General features: G+C 38.3%; 1 protein-coding gene across 4 annotated transcripts in view; it reads right to left on the bottom strand.

The window, feature by feature from the left end:
• Window positions 1-23,247, bottom strand: part of LYRM4 (LYR motif containing 4) — an 86,205-nt gene that overhangs the window by 20,456 nt on the left and 42,502 nt on the right. The window contains exon 5 of one of the 4 annotated variants that reach the window (XR_008434922.1): window positions 21,178-21,554. The exons of the other annotated variants lie outside the window; for them this stretch is intronic. The gene's annotated coding sequence lies outside the window, so the exon portion shown is untranslated. Of the gene's footprint in view, window positions 1-21,177; window positions 21,555-23,247 lie in introns of those variants that run through there. 4 annotated transcript variants of the gene reach the window in all.

Raw genomic sequence — 23,247 nt, 5'->3', positions numbered from 1 at the left:
ACAAAAAAGATCAACAGGACAACAGCATGTGGTGGCATCAGCATTACCAGAAACATGTGTGTAAAAGAGGCTTCAGTTACTATTTCAGCATCAAAGCCAGTACCTTTAATTCTCAAGCGACCCAAGATGTGGAAGGCAGAGAGACCTACTGAGATGCAGCCCATTTGACAAATCACTTTTGTCTAAACATCAGCTTGTCTTTTTTCCCCCTTCTTTTTTTTCAGAGAGATTTCTGGAACTGCTGGTGTTAGTGGATGGTTCTGAATGTTCTGAGGGTTGCCAGAGCACAACCCCTCCCTACTGCCAGACAGGAGCAGCCCTGGGGCCCAGGCACCTGCCGGGAGGGAGCCATGCAGAGCAGCTCCACACCTGCTGCTCCCCAAAATAAGGGTTATCAGGTGGTGCTGTGGGGGCACTGACACGTCCATAAGGCTTGCTATGAGTCATACACACAGTGCAACACAGCCAGGGCTCTGAAATGCCACCTCAGGCAGAGCAAACACTGATACATTTCCTTCCCACTTGCCAGAACTAAGACTCTGGGCTGTGACTCCTTTCCTTCTCCAGAAAAATGCATCCCAAGCACAGGCAAAAACAAATAGTGGGGCAAGCTACGGTAAGTATTAAAACCCTCCTATGACAACGTATATGCGAGAGATGGCCAAGGGAAGTTTTCCTGTGCCTGCCACTCCCTTTCAGTCCCACTTACATCAGAGCAACTGTTCTTAGTTCAATGGAATAAACTGGGGGCACTGCCAATGTAAGCACAATCCTAAAAAACATTTAATGAAGAGATGTATGGACTGTCAGCATCAGTAACGAGCTGACACACGGTGCCTCTCCCTGTTGTCAACAACAGACTGAGAGAAAGGCAGTCAGAGGGCAGCCAGTTTTGGGAGTTTCTTGGTGATGGCTCTAGGTTAGACGAAGTACACGACTACAGTCACCCCTGGCTTCCAAAAGTTTAGAAGGCTTCCTTCTATTTTCGCTTCAGCTGTGTTTTTGTTTTCCTTCCATTGATTTTATTGAGAAGATTACTGATGAAAACTAGATCAGAACTTGCTTCTGTATATAAATGGCACCTTCAACGGTCATCTAGGACCTGGAAAATGAGTCCTTAAGGCTCCTAATAAAACTCATAAATGCAGCATGCTGTTTGTACTGATCTTTAGCTCTTTACCAGAAAAAAACTTGACTTATGTTCCTTAATTAGTAGAATTTACTGAGAATTTAATGCACAGGACAGGCAGATGCATGGACTTAATAAGGCAAATAATGCAAACAGAAATAAACTATTATCTACTTAAAAATAATTAGGTAAATAGATTCCTCCAGAGAAGGCACTTCCCAGGTCATAACCCATACCACTGCAACAACTGAAATAGAACAGGTACTGATTTATACCTGTTACAACAGCTCCCAATTCTGACTTTTTTTAGTGCTTTGCACTAAACATTTTGTAGTGTTTTCAGCACTGCAAACTTCTTTCTTAAATCAGTAATTTGGAAAACATACACTCAGTTCTGTGACACCACATTTCATTATAGGTAGTTCAAAACATTTTTCTGGGTGGATCAGCTAATTCCACAAGTTTGCTGTGAAGCAATGCAACGAGACCAACTTTTTTTAACCCGTATCTGGTTGAACCTTCTGGTAGAGAATTGACGCATTTGCATGTAAACAAAATATCATTTTTCAGCCATTAGACCCACTTGGATTTGAGAAGAATGACGTCAGCACTCACAAGCTACTTTTAGTTCCTGCCAATAAGATCCATGCTACTGTCTCTGAGTCAGGATACGCAAAGTAAACTGATAAATTTTTAGGAAGTGAATCAGAGGACCAAGCAGTGCAGGAATGAAGCTGAAATGTTACTATTTTGTCTAAAATATTCTTCACCAATTATAACTTTTGTCCTTATTTTTTTCTGTTGATATAAGTTCCTGATCCAAAAAGAACAAGACTGATAATTGATTTATGACTGAACAATTGAAGACTTCCCCAATTCCCTAAGCTACAGAAGATGAGGCTGTGGATAATGCCAGAGAATGGCATGCATGAGGTATCTATACACTTCACCAATTTCTCCAAGCTGGTGAAGCTCTTACAATGACATATTGTGGAAAGGAAATAACGGAAATGACTGCATTTTTTCCTAGAAATCTATTGCCTCCAAGCAGGCGTTGTTCCATATGGTATTATTCCAGGTGAGCAGGTAGATATCTAATGACTAGATTTTCTTGCAAGCTCAAGGTCTTAAGCATTAGACTGATGGTTCAAAAACACAACTACAAAGCAAGTGGAACTACTGCCATAATTTGTTATAAAAAAAGAAATAGATTTCTCTCAGTTGTAATGTATCAATACAACCTTACAGCAGTTTCTCAGGCTATGGGGGACAAAAAAAGCGAAAACATTTTTATAGTGTTACTTTTCCCACAGTCTTTGATACATGGATCCACTTCAGGAATGTAACCAACAGGAGGTAGAAGAAACTGCCGCCTTGGCTAGTTCTTGTTCTTTTGCAGTGAGTGCCAATTCACTGCATGGCTCAAGTAGCTCAAATGGATTCCCTGTTGTTATTCTTTGTGTGTCATGAAAAATATGCTGGAGGACAAGGATGTCTGAAGTGTTCTATTGCTCCTAGTCTACCGATTCACTTTATGCTTTGCTGTTATCCAACATGAATTAAAATTAAAATAAAGTGGACGTAAGTTACTCATTCATAAAATTTAGAACTGACAAATTCAAACATTCATTAAAGGTGTGGAAATTAACAAAAACCCACAAGTATACAAGTATCTCCGTGGAGGTAGGTTACATCAAAGATACTTCACCTTTTCCTTTCCTTACAAGGCAGGTTTCCAGCCTTTGCCCATGTCCTCCCTTCCTGATAAACTACTTTAATTTTCACAGCTGGTTCATGACTGGGAACACATCCACTCACTCCATCCCTGCGCAACGAACAGTACCCAATCTCTCTGTCTTCAGCAAAGCATAACTTAATATATTAACTTGTAACTTCTTGTCAAACTCATGATAAATGTTGGTGCCCTGAAACGTAGGAGCATTTTATTATGCAAAACAGAGCCAAATTCACCCAGCAAAATACTAGTGTCTCATGCCAAATACATTAAGAAAAATGACATACTGATAAATAGACTCATCTTTTCACCTTTGTAAAGGAAATGCAGAGGTTCTGACTCCAGGAGGTCCTCTCACCTCACTGACCTTCAATGGTCATGAGACTGTGGCAGCAGAGAGTGCAAATACTTGTACAGGCTCTTTTCTCCTCACAATAATTAAGACATAAAGTAGAATCACCAATCTATTTCTTGTATATGTTCATTGACTGAGTAACTTAAATCAGGTTACATTTAATAGATGACTTTTAACACATAGCTCAAATTCCCTAAGTTGTCTTCCTGCTGTGTTTTCTGAGACAGCATAAGGTGGCCATGAAATAAATAAAAAAATCTCACCAACATAACAAAGTAATATAATACAGAGTCATGCAGCATATCTGTTAAAATAATTCCATATGGAAGAAAGATCAAGAACAACCAAACAACTTTATTTTATTTTAGAAAAATAAAATTCACAAGTTAGAGCAGAAATTGGGCAGTTCTAAATTGACATTTTTTGCAGCAGAAATACTGCCTAAGCTCTTTTAGAACTTGCTTGCATGCCAGAGCAAATATTTTAATTTCACTGACCTTGCTAGGCAACTCCCCAGCATTAAGTGTATGGTACAACTCTACAGTAATATCAAGCCTGGAATATTTACTAAAAATATTTGCAATCCATGAAAACAAACTCTTAATTCCACACATATTCAAACCATGAACTCCATTCTGTGTATTAAACAGCAGAACAGAATTGAATCTAAAACAGGTTTTCATGTAGGAGAAGAAAAGGTGGTGGTGAGTGGGTGCTCTTCTTTACATTATTACTAAGATTTGACCCTTTGAGATATCACTAAAATTAGCACACTTGATTTCCAACTTTTTGGATGCACACTGTACTATGTTCCACTGCTCTACAGTACAATTAGCAACAGGACTTACAAGCATTATAAAGTATTTTCTTATGAGAAAAAAAAGGGCGTATCAGGACATAAGTTGTAATTCTGTACTTTTCTCTCTGATATACCTAATATTGTGCAGGCCTAAATGACTACATCTTTCCATGTGCACCATCAAAAATCAGGATGTATGTTTACCTACCACTGTAGCCTCTAAATAATAGAAATGCTGGTGTGCTAGTGTGGAAGAGGATTTCTTGCTGTGGTCATATGTAGAACAGCTTATATAATAACACCATTGCCTTCCCAGGTCTCACTACTTTGGAATACCTAGTCAACAACAGCAAGAATAACAACAAAAACAAAAGTGTCCTTGCATAAGTTATGATTCTTTCGGATCCATGAAGATCACATCCTCTTCTTCTCTGACTCTCTGGCTGACCCTGTTCTGTTAAGTAAAAGGAACCAGGAACTTTTTTTCTGACTGAATCAAGAATAATAATCCAGTTTCACAAGACAGATGAATGTAATGCTAAATGGTATTTATTTAAGCAAGAAATACCCTTCTGAAATGAACTGCATTTATAATGACTGCTGTTGCTTTAGTTTTTTGGCAGTGAATTTTACCCTTTCTAGAGAGGTATGTAGACAAAATAGAAAGAGTTCTACCATATACAAATCTAGAAGCAAGACTTATTAGCATAAACATGGAAGACAACATAAAGCATGTCCTTTTGGATGCCTATTTGTACGATTTTTGGTGCTGAGCCTTTCTTTCATACACAACATTAATAGCAAAATGGCTATTACTGTCTTCATGCTTAAAGCCTAGTTCTTACAAACACAAAGTTTGTTTATGTGGATTGTTATTTACTGAGCTTTGATCCACATTCTCAGTGGAAACCCATCTCGACAAAATTGCTGTGACTTTCATTCTTGTCCCTGAAAAAAATCACACAAGAAATACACACAGACAGACCAGCCTCTGAACACTTGATATCTTTGACCAAGAAGTACATGTAGTGTCTTAAAACTTCAAAAGAAGAAATGTTGAAGTCAGAAAGATCAAGTACTTTACCTTTTAAAAAATGATCCAGTGGAGTCTGTGGTCACCTTATCGTTTGACAAGCTTTTCCATAAACCTCTAAAACCACTAACCAAGCAACTAGTCCCCACAGATGTCCATTCTCTGCTTTGTTTTTCACCTTCTTTTATGACAGGATCCAACTATCAGTTCATAAATCCTGTAAACGCTTTTCACAGTGGTTTTTACTGCCCTTTGGACTGAAACTGTCCTGGAGGAGAAGGGAATTCACTATTGTACTTTCCTACCAGCCAATTTCTGTACACATCTGTATGTAAAGCACAGAAATAGCTTGTCCATTTTTGTGTTTCACAGCAGAAATTAGAAATTGAGTAATAGCTGGGAATTGATCAGGTGAGCTTTGGAAAATAAGGCCTAAGTGATACAGGTTGAATCCGATATAGAATATGCAGAACAGGCCTTCATATTAGACTGTATTCACAGCTGTAAGCTAGCAGAAGATATTTAGAAAGATGAAGCTAGAACAATGGGAGTAGAAAAATAGTATCTTTACCATTACCAGGATGAAATACTGGGAACTCTGATATTGTATCTGGTCCATCTGAAGGTACTGACTACTTCATCTTTAAGAAGCAATTTTCTGGGGTAAGAAGTGGGTTGGTTTTTTTTCACTATTTCTATGTCACTTGAAATATTTTTCAAATGCACACTGGAAACTTCCCCCTTAATTATGTAAATATCCACTTGTGAACTGTGAAAAACTGGAAGCATATGCATAGAAAAACTGAAAAACACATTACTGAAAGTGGTACAGAGAATCACAGATTATCTGAAGCAGGATGTTACCAGCTATCATTGCTTATGTTCTTGCTTACACATCTCTCCAGCTCCAGTGATGAAGACACTGAGTATTCTGGAATCCAAGCAGCTTCAGAAAGCTGGATAATTGCTACAGGCATGGTAGCCAGTCTGCTCAGTCCTATCAAACTCCAGCTAAAGAGCTGGTAGATGCACACACTGCACAGTGTGCTGAACAGAGAATGACAGAGACAGAGCTGGGAGTTCAACTGTATTCCTGAAGAAGCTTCACAGCTTCCTGAGAGTTTACTGACCCACTCAGCATCCCTAGTTTTGACAAGATGTGCTGCTGGGTGTAGGAGATGAGTCATGCCAGAACCACTTGCAACTGCTATGGAGCTCAGAAAGATGGGTTCTCCACGTCTGCTCCTCCACAGCTTAGTCAGTGGGAATTGGCTGTTTTGTTTACTTTGAGTAACCATAAAATGTAGACACTACTAGTGAAACGAAATTATAAGCTATTGATTTACAAGTGGACCAATGTGTAATACTTTCACTTATGAACACTGAAAAGCAGATACTGAGGAGGAGGTAGTGGAGAGGAAGATACTTGGCAAATTGACAACTGAATCAATATAAAAAACACAAGTACCATTTTAAGCTCTTCACTTACGATGTAAATCTCTTATCCACAACAAGTTTAAGCAAAAAAAGAGGTGCTGGACAATAAAGCACAGAATTCTGCTAGAATTTGACATTCCCAGAACAGCAACATCGCAAATAGGGATTGCGAGTGCATACATGTAAAGCATCAGCTTCAGTATTTCACAAAAGGCAGCAAATAAACAAAACATTGAAGCATCTCTCATGGATCTGCTCTTTGAAAAGATTTAAAGCCACTGATTTGCAAAAGCAACACAGGTTGTTTTAACTGTGGGGAAGAAAGTTAAGTCTTGTTTAAAGTTTGTACTCATAAGCAAACAGAAATCTAAACCCCTAGGATGATTTGAATGTACATAATTTTTCCAAGGGCAACATAACCATAGTAGAAAATTATTTAATCCCAGAGGATTAACATACACTTTTCTGAAGAATGAGAAACTGTAAACCAGTCTTGTTTTAAGAAAGTGCACTTCTCAGCAGTGATACTGATGCTTTCCAAAGTGTGTGTGTAAGTCATCCAGGGTAAGCCAGTGACAATACTTTTCAAAACATCTAAAAATGTTAAGTTTGCCACCTGCTGAGATAAATGACAGTAAGTGAAAGAAATTACACAGTTTTCAGGTACGGTCACTTTGAAATTCAGATGCTCTTCTGTCAATACATTGCTTATTTAGAAATCCTAAGACTGAACATCCAAGTGTCCTGGACCAATGAAAAAATTAAAAAACTGAATTTCAGGTGCAGTCTGCCTTTAATACTGTAAACACTCTGAAACTCCTGAGACCGCCCCAGAAAACCACCTACTCACATTTGGATCCAATAGAAACAGACTGAAAATTCACACCCAATCCAAGTAAGCCACTGACTGAAACTCAGGACCTCTCTACAGAGGCACTAACAATCTTTCCAGAAACTCTTGTTTTTCTGACCACATTCCTCATAAAACAAGAAACAATGCATTCATTCAAACTGGGCACACCATGGCATTTCTGTCCTGGGAGGTACAAGGCGCAGCATTAGCTCATTCTATTTCTAGTTACCGAGGCCTCATCACAGCCTTTGGCAGTGGAACCTGCCAGATACAATATATAAATGGAGCTGCAGCTGCACGGCCAAACTTCCACCATGCTCATCATGGGCAAAAATAACAGCAGTGCAGCTCAGCAGGAAAAGCACATTTTATAGGACAAATAAGAAGTTAACAGTGGTGGTTTAGCCCTGCTAAACTCTGAATTCATGGATCAATTGTTACTATAAAGGATGTACTTGTCGGGAAGAGCCTTTTTCTGCAGACTTAGTGGAGGAAATGGTGGAAGTTAGATGTTGTTCTTGCTGAATCCACTTGCTTTACGTGGGATAAAATGTGGTTTAGGAGATAATATTTTAAATTTGTTTTTATTTTTTTTTAATTAAATTTGAGACTTTAAAGAATTTTAAAGCTGTTCTATCTTAGATTTTCTAGAAACACAGAGGCTACTTCAGGCTCAAGACAAACTGGTTGCCTCAGTAAGCTCAAAAATATCCATGTATAGAAAAAAAAAAATTGCTTGGAGAGACTGAATTCTTTTGGAAAGATTCAGATTTACCTATTCACATCTGTTTACCTCTCTGCCACTGAAGAATGAGAAAATACACCTATAAACCAAAAAGAAACTATGAAATTGCACCAATAAAGAAAGGTTTTAAGACCAAGATAGAGACTTGTAAATGGTAGATGAATCAATAAAACTGTGGTTCTTCATGGAGAACAAAGATCAATAAATGACCCTGTAATAGTCTAGTGATGCCTGTAAAGGATTCTGTTAGCATTCCAGAACAAATGTGATTACAGGGCTGATTTGTGCTGTGGAACTTTGTTGTACATCATGATAAAGCTGTGCTTTTTAAGCAGACAAAAAAAAGTTGAGAGACTTTTGCCTCATTTCTTGCAGTAATGTAAGAAAGCACCCACGAGGAAACACTGGCTAATCACGTGTACTGTAATCTAAAACCCAGCCTTGATCAAAGAGTTGTACAGCCCAGCGCCCTCCTAAGCTCTGCAAAACGTTTCAAAGGTTCACTTATTATGAAGTGCTGCATTTAAGCTGCTTGTGTGTTGCAACGTGTCATAGGTCATATTTTGATCTTCTGATTTACCATATAAAAATTTGTCATGTTTGTTTACTGCTAGCATGAAACCAGCATTCTACATTTGTGATAAGACTGAATTTTGGCAATGATGGACAGCAAATGACAGCCATGCTGCTGTTTGCTTACTGTGCTGAGCTGGCAGAAGGGAAACAGAAGACTCTGAGAGAATCTACATCTTTACTGTTGACAAATCCATTTCATGGCTGCACAAAAACATATCTGCACTTGGCACAGGCTCCACTTAAAAACAGAAGAATCATTGTTTTAGTGGACATTACGGAAACTAACTCCCCAAGTGAATCTGATGCAGTAATAACAACCCTTTAACCACTGTCTAATGATTTCTGCAGACATGAAATGGAATATCTTATGACTACTTTCAGCCATCTATGCTGCTTTTTCTTTCAGCTCAGGTTTGCCAAAACTGTAATGCAAGTCCCTATCCTTTACACCACCATATACTTCCTGGTATCAATACACCAATTAAACATATCACTGGTGTCACAGGTAGGAGCTGCTGAACTCTCACTCTGGCAGAAGCACAACTCAGTTGTGTATACAGTTAGAGCCTGCTAGTTATTAAACCATCCTCCTATTCTAACTTAAGGTTTCTCTTAACCTTAATAGAGGGAACCAAGAAGGAAGCTTGCCTGGAAGTTGTAACATGCTGGTACAACTAGAAAGGCCATTGCTAAATCGTTGTTTGACCACACACTTTTGTCACTATGGACAAGTAAGTCACGCACCTACACTGAGGTTTGTACATGGAATGCACTTGCAAAGTGAATTTCTTCACTCCCCATACTTGGTTTCACATTGTGGCCCAGCATCTTGGGGCACATGGGCTGGATTCTGCTCTAAGCTGCCTAGGAGACCTCCAGAACCATGCTGACTGTGCTACAGCAGTAACTGGGCATTAAGCCATCAAGACTAGACAAGAGGTAGTCCACAGTAAAAAACCAAAACACAAAGCATATAAAATGCAGACATCAGGTCCTTGACACAAACTATTTTGCCTTCCTGATATGTTTGAAGAGGTCTACTCAATGATTAATGCAGACATTACTTCAACTTTTTCAGCTCCTGAGAAGGGCTGCATCTTTTGGGGGTGGTGAGGTTTGAGCCCATACCTATTTGGTGGTGCTGCTTGCACCAGCTCCAGCAGTTCTTTCTCTAACCACCCTTATTTCTTGATTATTACAGTGTATACTTTCATTGCCATGAGGCGAGAAGGTAAAACTCAGGACCTCTTACCTTCCACAAGGATAAAACATGGGTAAAACATTTTTCAGCTGGATCAGCTTTCTTGATCTAGATCAAGAAAGATCTAGATCTTTCTGTTTTGGCTTTACAAATTGAGACAGCATCACAAAGAAAAAGGGAGGAGCTGTTTATTTTGACACTGAAAACATCTTAACCAAACAAGCTGAAGCAAACACATAGAAGTGCAACAAAGCCCCCCAGAAGAAACAGAAAATTTACATTTATAATATTTACTATATTTGATCTATTCACAGTAGAGACTACTTTAGCTACTAGGATAAAAAGCAAGGGCACAATATGCAATCTGCAACTTCAGAATGAAAAGCAACACTTCCACCAGTAATGATTTCAAAAATATTTGCAAAACCTTGTAGAGGTTTCTCTTTGGAAGCTTGTAGTTGAAATTTATTATTCTCTATTAATATGTAACTGCCTGTCCACTCTTGTTTAACTTCGTCATATGCTACTCTTTTCTCTCCCTTCCCTGCATTCCTCCTCAGCTGAGCTAAATGAATAGCACGTAAAATAAATAAGGGAAAATGTAGAAAGCAAACATCTTTATGCAGATAAGGAGGATTATCTGAAGTAGTGCACCCAGATTTATTTGCATACATCATTAGGGAAAGCTGCTACAAACTGACAAGTCAAAAGAAATCTAACTCCCAGGTAGGAGCAATGGGATTTACAAACCATTCACTGAAGTAGAGAAGGATTATGCAGAAGGAAAAGACTCAGATATGGAAAATAAAGTGATTCGTTCTTCCTTTTTATGCTGTTCCTTTTAAGAATGGCAGCTAAAACCAAAACTAATACATACATTACACACAGCTGAAGGGCAATTCTGTAAAATGCAACCATCACACAGAAATGGTGTGTTTCATTGCTTTGGTAGGGATGTATTTGTGAGCTGCAGTGCTGCTGAGCAAGCCTGCAGTTTTCTTCATTATTCCCTGCGTAATTAGTGTATTTTTTTTCCATGCCTTATGACAATCAGTTTCACTACATAACCTTTGTCACTGAGGGCTTTCCCCAAAGGTAATTTACAAGCTGCTTTTTCACTCAGCCAATTCCAAGAAGCATTTCCAGCACGACACATGGCCTGACAACTGTAAGTACACGTCGAAGTGGAGTATAAGTTCTAACCTTTCAGCTGACGTACAGCACCCGCCTGCAGCTGCGCTCCTAGTCTACAATGATGCAAAACGAAAAAGGCTTACTTAAGTGCCAGTAGCTTTTATTTGCACTGCAGCAGGATGGGGATATCCCTGCAGCTGGTTGATGCACCTCAGCCAAGGCAGAAGCAACTTTCAAAATTCTGTTTTATCATACTTAGCTCAGCTGCTCTCCGTGGTCTGTGCTCCCAAAGCTCTTTCCAGCCCCATCTCTCTACAGCAACAAGTTTAAACATCTGTAGAGTGAGTTCTGTAACTAATTAAGCAAAAACTACCAAACAGGAAGTAAGGAACAGTTACAGTAAGTGAAATGATGATGCTGGAGGAGGAAGAAGACTGGGGAGGAAGGCATGTGCTTTCAAAAGCAGGTAGAAAACTGGGTTAAAAATTTTTCAATTATGTCAGGAAAGCATATATGTCTACTAAGTGACATGGTCAAAATTTGTAGATTCATCAAATATTGCTCCAGGAAATCAAGATAAAGATCTGTGCCTTATAGAAGTTTTTACTCAATATGGAAAAGTGAGACTATAGCAATACTTTTAGGTTCAAACAGACTGTGATCTATGTAACACTCAGCTATCGGCTTGTAGGGCAGATTAAAAAGTAATTTCATACAGTATTCCAATGCTATGCTAAAATCATTGACAAAAAAGACATTTTGGCAGCACCTGGCACTAAATAAATTGAAACTGCTGATACATATTTAATACCCAACTCAAGCTATGGTCCAGCTGAGACTGGTCAGCATGGGAGGAAAATCTGAGTGCTGCAAAAAAAGTTCTGATGATTTAATATGTGGCTTCACTTCAAGTTAGCCCTGGCAGAATTCTTATTCAGAAGCACTGGGGACTACTTCCTTGTTATCTTTATAGCCTGAGAAGTCATGGCCCTGAGGAGTCCCCACCCACCTGCTTTGGTTGAGGTTTCTCTCTGTAGCAGTGCAGCCCACCATGGGCTCCCCCTCTGCCATGAGTCCCTTGTAAGGGACTGTTCCTCTTATCTGGGGGCTGCTTGGATGCCTTCATTGGGAAACCAACTCCAAGTTGGAACTGCTCGTATTAGCACTACTGCTCTTTGGATACCTTTGACTAAGCTAAGTTGCATCTTTTAGAAGATGAGGGATGATATTTCACAGCTGTAAAAATCAGCTGCTTTCATTTGAAGCACATTTTATCCTGTTACTGGCTATGCCTGTCACTCAAAATAAGCAGTCATGCCTCTTTCTGCATTTTCTCTTCCCCTTTCTGCTCCTGCTGACATCAAAATCTGTACAGCTTTTTGGTGAAGTGACGTGGAAAGTGGCTAAGCTACCCACCATCAGTCTGGTACCTGCCTGGGAAAAACTGCTTCCTAGCCAGCCTGATTCCCTTTCCCAAGTACCACACCATTTACTTGCACATAGATAATGGACCAGGCAGCACTGTCATTTCCAGAGGCACTGCCAACTTAAGGTTTTCCTTCAATGACAGATTGATGGTTGCAGTGTATACCCATTAAATTCTTCTTTGGTTTGAAACACATACGCTGCATTTTCTCCCTGAGCTGTTGAGTGATTTGGCTTCATCCAACATCACAGGCGTCTCAGTGAGGTGCCTAATTGATGTCCCTGAAGTGCTTGAGTTTGTGCTCAAGAATTACAAAATTCTTCGTAATACCCCAGTATCAAACATACCAAACAAAGATCTCAATTTTAATTGTGTTCAAACTGCAAGAAAAAAAAAAGAAGTGTGCCAAAGTAATAGTTTTAAGCTATTGAGAAAGCAATTAAAGCAAAAGATACAACTACAAAGTAAGTTACTTCTCCTACACTTCTACTACACCGAAGATGCTTCTTAAGGAAGAGTTCAGCAGTTCTCTACAAAGCATAACCAGCACGTTTTGCAAACCTCAGTAAAGAAATCAAAATTTGTGCCTGTGGTGACAGCTGTCTGTTTGACAGTGGCAGGGACCTTTTCATTTTCCAGTTTACTGGGTACTTCTTTTCATGAAGTATATTTATTAGAACAGCAAGCGCTATCTTCTGTGTCTGTCTTGAGGAAAAGCACATGGAAAGCACTATTGTACCACATTAGATCCTTGCTGTGCATTTTTGTAGGGGTTCCTTCAGATTGCTACAGGCCATTAACCTTTCACTTCAGGTAAGTAATGAACAAGAACTTTTCCTACAAAGGAAATCAGCTGTGTTACCAGTGGCAACTCCACTTTTTAATACATGCACCAACCCCCTGTGCATGCACTTGTTATTTATTCTTTTTTAAAAATCAATTCTGCTATGAAATAAGAAAGGTTCCCCTTGGCTTCACCTTGAGCTGATAATGAACAAACCCCCAGTGAAACCTGCTCCCAAAGAAGTCTTCCTTAATAGCACTTATTAAAAATACAATGAAGTTTCTTCCTAGGAAGCAAGATGTATTGCTTCCTGGTTTCCTGCACCAGGGTATCTTGTAATTGGACTGGTGCTAATTGGACACTTCAGCCAAACAATTTAATTTAATAAAACAAAAAAAAAGTAATTTCAATTTCCCTTGGTTTCTGAGAGAGCTACTGACATTGACTAACACCAATATGCAGAACTGTGAAATCAACACAAGACCTTAATTACACAGGGGAAAAGCACACAAAACCCCCGGTGAAGTCTTTCTTTGTATGTTTCACTTATATACCAAATCAACATACATCTTTCAAGCAGAGACACAAAACTGATTCTACAGAACCTGCTCTGATTTAACACATCTTGTACAATGGTAGGATAGGCAGAATAGGTACAACTACCACAGGCTGAAAATTGTCTCTGTAACACTGATGTGATTTTGTATCTATGTCAAAACATCAACTATAAAACAGGGTACATCTTTTTTTGCCTGATATCAGGACATATAAAAGGAGGTGGTAAAAGCTGACATATTCAGGACAGCAGCATAGAAGAAAGAGAAACATAATTAAAAAGTAGGTTACTTCTTATGCAGACGCTAATTGGCAAAGACTGGCATCTCTCTGTATTTTCTTTCTACATAATATTGGTCAGACCCATATAAATAATACCAGAGAGCTGAAAATCTTGAAAAATTGAGGGAATGCAGCAGCAAGTATTTTTCCTTTCCCACTCTGCTTCATTCTAGCCATTATTTCATCCTTTACCCTTGTGCCCTTAAGTCTTCCTTTCCTTTCATCATTTCTCCTATTAACAGGGCTTCCTCCTCTCCAAAAGCAGCAGCTGTGAGCTACTTCCTTTTAACGTCTCATTTCCAAAACGAACTTCCCTCTGTGAAGCAGGCACACAACAGTCTGTCTCAGCAGAATATGTAAGAGCCTTGGAGAGGTGCTGTAGAACAAAGGAAAGCCAGGGAAGACTCTGCCTTGAATCTTCTAATGCTGCCTCTCCCTTTGTACTTCCCGTATGGCAAAATCAGTAAAAAGGATGCACCGAAAAACTGCATCCTACTACTTCCTTCCCTTAATTTCATATATTTGCATTCATAATTTGATTTTGTTTATGAATTTTAGGACAGATTTTATTTCATGTTAATAGGATGATAGCCTTTTATTTTCTACAAAATACTTGTAATATTTTTGCAGCAGCAATATATATAGCTGCAGAATGGCTCAATGTATTTTACTAAACTTCATTCATACGTCCTTAATATTCTGCAGGCAGAAACTCGAATTCAGCAAACTGCTGATGGGCTGCATTTCTGAATTCTGTAGTGCCTCAAACACTAGCTCAGTAAACTTAAAAAAAAATCATAATTCGAAGCCCCAAGAGATCAGAGCGACCACTATTCTAATCTGTTATGGAAGTCAGATTCAGGAGAGAATTCTGATTCTAGCAGAATATAATTCACAAGACCAGAAAGTGCCTCTTTTCTTTTTTTTCCCCTACAGAATAAAATACAAAATTGTTAACATGTTAAAGCAATGTTAAAAATGCAAAACCAAAGCCACAAAAGATGACTTGACCTTGTTATGCTGAGTGACACAGGGTTTACAGCACATTTTGTATTTTTAGACCTTCTGTCATATAAATACATTTTAGTTCCAATCAATCTTGTCTGTATAAATGTGAAAGAAACAGTTCCCACAGTGAACCTCTGCATTCCACATTAATCATTGCTCTGAAAGACCCTTTAATTACAGCAAGAATTAAATATACCAGACTATTTCCCCCAAAATTGTGCTGCATTCTGTGAAGGATTTTCTGCCATTTTCTGTCTTTGTATGAGACCCCTTGTTCCACTCAGTGAAGCTCTGCCTGCAAAACACACATATACAGATTTATGCTATTCATATTGCAGACTGGCTACGTCCCATTCTCAACTCCATCAAAATGATTTGCAGAAGAAAATGATAGAAATGTGATAATGTTCAAATATTTGCAAAAGAAAGAATTTTAAGATTTCCTCTATTTTCCTTCTCCTGTATATTCAATTCATTATCTTACAACACAGCATGAAAATGCCAACTAGGCTACTCTCTGCTATGACCGAAGCTTGAACACATCATAATTGCCCCAAAAAGTTTAATCAGTGACTGATCACAGACCTGCAGGCATTGATGAAAAGTTTAAACAACAACGGATCAAGGGAGACCCAGGCACAAAAGGCAAACTTCACCAATATACTTTTAGTGGAATAAAGGAAAATAATCCACTGCAACAGGTATATTAGTTATTTCTGTATTTCTGTTGTTTACCTATGTATTTGGAAAAGAAAATACCCTGCCCAGCCTTTTTTCTATTGCTTAATTAAAAAAAAGCCAGAAGTCACTTAAAAATATAGAAAGTGAATATTAATTAGGGCAACTATAAACTTATACATTATTAAATAATTTTGTAGTAACTGAATTTCTTTACCATTATGAGTAATGTTCGGTGTAGCACCAAACTTACAGGTGGTACCTCTTTTCTTTTATTTATAATTATCAAGCTATTATTTTTGCTAGCATCAAGGTAACATCAACTAATTCAAAAAATCTCATAGTAAAGATAAAGAAGAATAAGTCAAGTTCTTATAAATAAATTGTTTTTTGAGTGAACTTTTCTTTAGCAGCAAACATACACTATTAAAGAAAGAAGAAAAATATTTTTATACACTGGCATGTCTTTTTATGAAAATAAATTGCTATGCTTGAGAGTTTTTTTAAAAAGTACAGATAATTACTAAATACTGGCCCAGTTAGTATGGGTATAATCCCATTAAATGAAACTTTACTGGTTTCTCACTTTACCTAAACAGACATTTCCAATTTATTTGTTGTCATGCAGAAAACAGAATAACTGCATCGGGATGAGTTTTACCTCACCCACATTGTCCAGCAACTCTCAGATTGAGTCCTTCTCTCACTCTACTTCTCTGCCGAATACCTCAGTCCTCAGAGATGCCTTTACAGACTGAAACATGTTATACAGCACTGATTGTTAAACAAGCAGTTTCATTTGTTCACGGTGTTTTGGTAGGATTGCTCAGCTGTAATGGTCTCCTTGATGTAACAATGTGGTTCTAAAAAATCACAATTCACTGCCATAGCAGTTCTGCGATGCCAACACAATGATGATTACTGTGAAGAATTCTCTATCAATTTACAATCAGAAATGATCACAGGTTTCACTCTAGCAACTTAAAATGCTACACCAGATCTCTGAACTTGTTGCCTGTTAAATATGAAGCATATTTTGCTTCACATTACAGCTCCATTCCAGGTGTTTTCTCAGATATCAAAGGTACAACTCTATTGCCAAAAGTAAAGCTGACTTAGAACAGCATGTATGTTTTAGTTTGGCTATGATGCAATCTAGTATTATTCATAATAATAAAAAAGAATGGGGTAAACCAGAAGGCTTAATTGGAAACTCCTGTTTACTTCTGGGCATACTCTACATAGCAGAACACCACTGTTACTACATGTAGAGTGAAACTGAGATCCAAACACAGTAGATGTAGCCCTAACAATCTGTGAAGTGAAACACAAAAGTTTTTGCAGTACCCCAAAACCAAATGTACACACAAACAATAACCAACTGCAAAAGATTAATGTATTTTTGTGAAGAAACCGACCCTACTTCTATAAGGGTCACTGGGCATATACGAGGTGGTAGCAGAAGGTAATGCAACATCAATACCTGTGGTGTAATAACTGTAGGTGCCTTGCACATCTATTAAAAACTTCACTAGCTATAGCTCAGTGTTGGCAACAGTTTTGATGGATGCAAGATAGCAGTAAGGAACAAGAGGCTGGTGAAAGAACCCACAGTTCTTCCCATTCTTCAAAGCATTTGCCACCCAAAAAGTGATGCAACAGCCTGAGCATCAATAAGAATATCTGCCTGTGTGGATGTTACCTGTGTGACAGCATAGGAGATAATAAGTACAACAAAAAAAAAATCTCTTTTATACGCATTATCACAAAGTCAGCAATCATTCATCAGTATTCACAGAAAGAACTATATATAACCTGTACTATCTGCCTTATTCTACATAAAAGCTTTTTGAAGAGGTTGCTACCTTTGTGTACTGGAACAAACAGTTACATATGAGTAACAATATTTTTCTTAATCCCAGACATGCAAAAATAGACTAAAAATGATCATTCAGGGAACTGCCTAATGTGAAGGAGGCACGCTTCAAACCCATTTTTAGAAAACAAAAGCATTGCTGTGATTACTTTCCTCTCATGAAATGACATACGCTTTTCTTCACTTTGCCCTGTATGTGTTTATGTTAGAAGATGACATTTCATTTTCAGTTTAGCCTACAACTGCTTCCTAAGTGACAAATGATGCGCTACAGGGAAAGGAGCTTTATGTTAAGACCAAAATTCTCAGCCGGCTTTGCCCTTCCCTGCTGGGTTGTATTTACAGCCACACCTTACATTACTGAGCCTTGAGCAAGCACAAAATGCTGATTCAGAGCTCCTCACCTGCAGTGAGGCAGCCTGCTACACCCACGTTCAACAGGGGGAGGTGGCCATGTGAGAGAGCAGGGTAGCAGCAAACCTCTGTTACAATTCTTGTTATGGCTTTGGCAATTAACTTTTGCTTTAACTTAAAAGACGAGACATTAAAAAGCTGAAAGCTCTTCCCTCCCCCACAAGAAAAGACATTCAAATCATATGTAGTGTTATCACTCACTTGAATCAACCATAATGCTCCAACATGTCCTACCCTAACTGCAATGTCATTTATACAACACACTTCATAACTGAGTGTTAACAATTATACAGCTTTATGGAAAATGTGAGCAAGGTTAAAAAAGAAGGGATGAAATTCTGACACTCCTTCCTGAGCTGAACACTGGTAAAATGCTGCAACTTCCAGGGACATTGGACCTCCATTTCCACACCAAATTGTAAAGGAATGACTGATGATTCATGCTTCTTCAGCAGCTTAAAAGATTCCAGAGCGTGCATGGAGGATGCAAACAGGGGTTTCTGTGATGCAGTAAGTAAAAGTGACATAAAATGCTGTAAGTCCCTCTGACAAAAAAGACAAGCAACAACCACATGTACCCTCTGGAGATAGGCATGGAAGTACAAGTGATACTGAAATAGATTTACTTTCTTAGTTGAGAAAACTATCTGAAATAACTGGAAAGTTTAGTCCTTTAAGAGACAACTTGTTTAAGGATGACTGAAATGCATGCTACAGGTTCTCTAATGAATAGAGGAATGATGGTGGGCTATGGATTTTTTAATGACTATCACATCTCTTTAAACATCAAAGACTGATAAACAATCTTCCTCTTTTAATAACTTGCCATACATCCATTTGCAGTGGGCAGCCTGAGGAAGGAGCTTATGTGGAGGGGGGATCTGGGAGCTTCCAGGCAATCAGCATCTCTAGAAGTTTTCTAAATATGGCATCACCTACAGACAGCTCTGTGAAGTGGTTTGATGCCTGGGATCTCTGGAAAAGGAGCCAACAAATCCTGTGCATGCTTAGGATATTCCCAGCAACAGCCAGGTGACCTTACCTTTTACAAGCAGCAGAGGAAAGATTCATGCTGGGCCCCAGGGAGGAAGGGAAGAAGTCACTGTATGCCACAAGTCACAACACCAAAAGAGGAACACTTTTTGAGCATTGACAGAGAAGCAAAACGAAAAAAAATGGAGCAAACTGCTTCAGCAATTGAGCAGAGTCCAAATGTCAGATACTCAGCAGGAGTGAGGAGGAGAATTGTTTCTCAACTAAAAGAAATGGCTAAAACAAAATAAAAGTGGAAATATCACAGGACAAAAATGAAAGCAGAATGTAAACAGGAGCCCTCCTGCCCCTGAATCCTAGCTCCAGCTCAGGGCATGTAAGAGGAACTGCAATGCCCATTACAGAGGTTTTATTTTGTATAAACTACAGCTATTTATTATTTTAGTTACCAGCAGAACATTTTTGGGGAATATTTCCCATGGTTGACTGCACTTTTAATAGCGCATATAAAAGACCAGAATGCCAAGTTTTTCAATGACCATACCAAACCTTTTATGTAAAAAATGAAGAGTAAAAAAGTTATCCAACATGCCTGTTGCTCTGCTAACATCCTCCTAAAAATATCCACATGCCACATACAACATACCGATGAGAAAGCCTCAAGCTTGGAACAAAACAACATTGATGGGAGAAGATAAATAGAAAAAGATATCCTCTTGCTTTTTTCCTTCACCACTTTGAATGTACACACTTTAGCCTTTCAGCTTTTTTTTTTATTATATTGTGCAGGGGATTGGAATCCTTTAAGTGTCTGTATGTGCATCTGAGAGTGCAAACACATGGTGAAATTTAGGAGCTACACAAACAAGTTGATAGGAATTTTTTCAAACTACTGAACTATTCCTCAGCTTCTACTGTTTCCATTTGTCATTCCTTAAAGTTCAATAAATCTGGTACCAAACCATTAAGCAATCTTGTATCTGTTTCAGTAAGCAACATTTGATTAATGATAAGAAGAATGGCACGGGGTGGTATTACAAAGAAGACCCATGCAGTGCAATATATTTTCTTCATTGTACTGGGAAAAAAATATTGCTTTACTGAGGGCAGTACTGTCAGGCAATGGCAGACCCCGCAGAGGAAATTCAAGGATGCCATAACTGTATTTGTGACCTGCAGGAAGGCTGCTCAGATCTGCTGTTTTTTATCTCCCCCATGTGGTTAAGCAAGTTAGTAAGTCCACCTCAGAGAAGTGGCTTCCTTCCGCTCAAGAACATCTTCCAGTCAGCTGAAAAGGCCAGTGGTGGTCTGTGAAAACCTGAAGGCTGAACAAAAATTCATTATGGGAGTAGAAAGCACAGGAAATGCTCAGTCTCAAAAGTAACTAGTTATTTCAAATATTCCCATACAACCCCTAAATTTACATCTTAACTCCCTTTCCAGTATACAAATGACAGAGTTGCAACATAAGCTAGTACCCATGTTTGACAGTTAATAAGTGGGTTTAATCACCTCAGTACAGATTTACAAATAATTTATAATCCACTTTGTCTTTGAAATAACTAATATTTCAAGCACCTGACATCAGAGGTATCACAACTACTATAATCTCATTGCAATTAATAGCTTCAAACCATTCAATTGCCATCTATCACTACTTTTCAAAGAGCAGTGATTACAGTTACTTTCCATTTTTCTTTAATGAGTCCTGTAAATTGCAGTAAATAAGCAGATAAGTTAAATTGCAGTAAATAAGCCTTCACCCTTTTAGTTACATGTATGTTTAAATAATGGTGAAAAAGGTATGGAAAAAGAGAAGGAAATCCTTACTGTTATTTTAGCTATGCTCTAAATCTGTTATAAACATTAATGTGGCTGTAGGCCAGTTTAGACAGGGTATGAACGACTGTCCTCCACTTCACTCTTTTCTTCAATCATTAAAGTTTACTTAATATTCATGAAAAACACTTTGTATCCCTGGAAGCTAAAAGCTTCTCTTTATTCACAGAACTATTACACCTCTGGCTGTATCATAAATTACCTACATTGCAGGGAGAACATACTTATAAACTTATTTGGAGGACCAATCCTAGATATGAGAAAAAAGATTTGTTTTCTAGCCTAATAATTAATAAAAATGCTTTGCTGTTTATTTAAGTCATAAAGAGTGTTCTTTATTTATGGTTGTTAAATATTACGAGGATGACTAGCAAATCTTTCAAAGTCAGTGAAAAATTTGAAATAGGGAATTTTCACTGATGTTTGTACTTACTGCTCACACACACTGAATTTCCCAAGAGATATATATGCAATTTGGTGATTGATCTACCCAAAGAAAGGTCTAGCTGGAGGCAGCTGGCTTGAGCTGGGAAAAAGCAGTCACTAAACAGGCATCTTTCTCATTATGACAGGCAAGGGTGGCATTGAAGGTGATATTAAAACACTTTTCTTGCCTTGTCAAAGCTCCTCTGCAACTGGGATGAAACATGCACAGCTTTCCACAAACTGAAGTTCAAGAGTACTCCTTAACTTCTACTTCCACTGGGAAGAAAAAAGGCAGAATTTTGTAGAAACAACTTAGGAGTTACAACTCCTGCCTCTGGTGCAACCTTATGGATACACTGTGGTTTTATACCCACAACTTTATTTTTAATTTCTTATGGCAAGTTATGATGCTACAACAGCTAAGACTATGGAGTTGCTTTAGTCAAATTTCTGTTCTTACAGAAGGTAAGAAAAATAAGGTTTTCAGGAAGAATAATGATGTTGGGATATTGATTGAAATCCCAGTGTTTATTTATTCCCAAAGATGTATTTTCTCCCATGAAGTATGAGCAAGATTCTTCCTAGATCCAGTAGGGCATACAGTGGACACCCATAAATTAAAACATCTTTTGTTTTAAAAAATTTTTTAAAATACATTGGTCTTAAAAACTAATGCTAGAACAAATATGCCTAAAATCTGAAAGCTGCTATGGATAGAAATCTATCCTAAGTACTACTTATGTGTCACTTTCAGCATGAAAAATAATCTGTAATACATATACCACAAAACAGTCACATGATTACTTTCAAGAGAGAAGAAATGAAATTACAGGTTTGACATACCATGATCAAATTAAACACTGCTTTTCTGCTCTGCATGATTTACAGACATAGAATTTGCTTTGTAAACAATACTGGTATTTGGAAATTGTTTATAGAACAATAAAACTATGTAACATTATTTCTGCTCCAGTTCCCTAGCTCCTTGTGTAGCTATACAATAATGTTATCCTGAGTTTGTCACAGCCCTTGTTGTAAAGTTTCTTTGTTACTGGAGCACAGATATAGAACAAAAACGAAGTCCACAACATACTACTGCTTAGAGCAGCTTTTAGTTCTGTAAGCTAAGTAAGTCACTGGTGATGCTTGTTGATATGGTAGGGGAAAAGGGTATTGGCACTAGCAAACCAGGATAGCTTTGCAGTGATTTCCAGCCTATGTCACCTGGCCTTCCTGGCCTTCAGCCTCAAGAAAACCCGAGTTTGAACATCAGTGGTCAAACAGCACCAAAGCGAACAAGCAGTGCTGTCAGAGCTCAGAAGCAGAGTAACAGCTGCCCTTGTGTTTGTCCTTTTGTGTCTCAGACACACACAGAGGACAGACTGACCCAGTTCTCAACCAGCTGTGTGTCCCACTGTACACTCTCCAGCGACTTCATGCCCACCACACAATGCATGGAATGTGCCATGCACAAACAGGAAGGTGGGTAAGTGACTTTTTAATATTATTATATTGTGCTTTTCTCCTACATCAGTTTTCCAGTGTATATGTAGAGCAACAGTGTGTAACTTAAAAGCTGTGCAATATAATAAAGAAAAATGCCACTTACCTGACTTTCCATAATTGGGTCTACAAGAATTCACTACTATGCTACATATGAGGATGTCACAGGACACCAAAGAGTCAGTCTTTTGAGAACAAAGAATGTCATGTGGCCTAAAAAAGATTACTGACGGCTTTTGCTTCTCTAAAGGAAAAAAACCAGACTATATTAATTTTTCTGTTAAGCCAATCATTTAGGCTTGCATTCCAATGAAACAGAAAGTGTTTCTGCCACTTTCTGTCACTTACATACCATTTCTATATTCCTTCAAAAAAGATCCCCTAATTTTCCTAGATGTTTTTTCAAAATGTGATTTCTCTGTTGATAAATAAAGATACCTCTAATACATACACCACTTCGCAAATC

Source organism: Vidua chalybeata, chromosome 1, assembly GCF_026979565.1.
Source record: "Vidua chalybeata isolate OUT-0048 chromosome 1, bVidCha1 merged haplotype, whole genome shotgun sequence".
In the NCBI taxonomy this organism is placed as follows: Eukaryota; Metazoa; Chordata; class Aves; order Passeriformes; family Viduidae; genus Vidua; species Vidua chalybeata.
The sequence above is the reverse complement of the archived record's forward strand: the minus strand, read 5'-3'. Positions and strand labels throughout refer to the sequence as shown.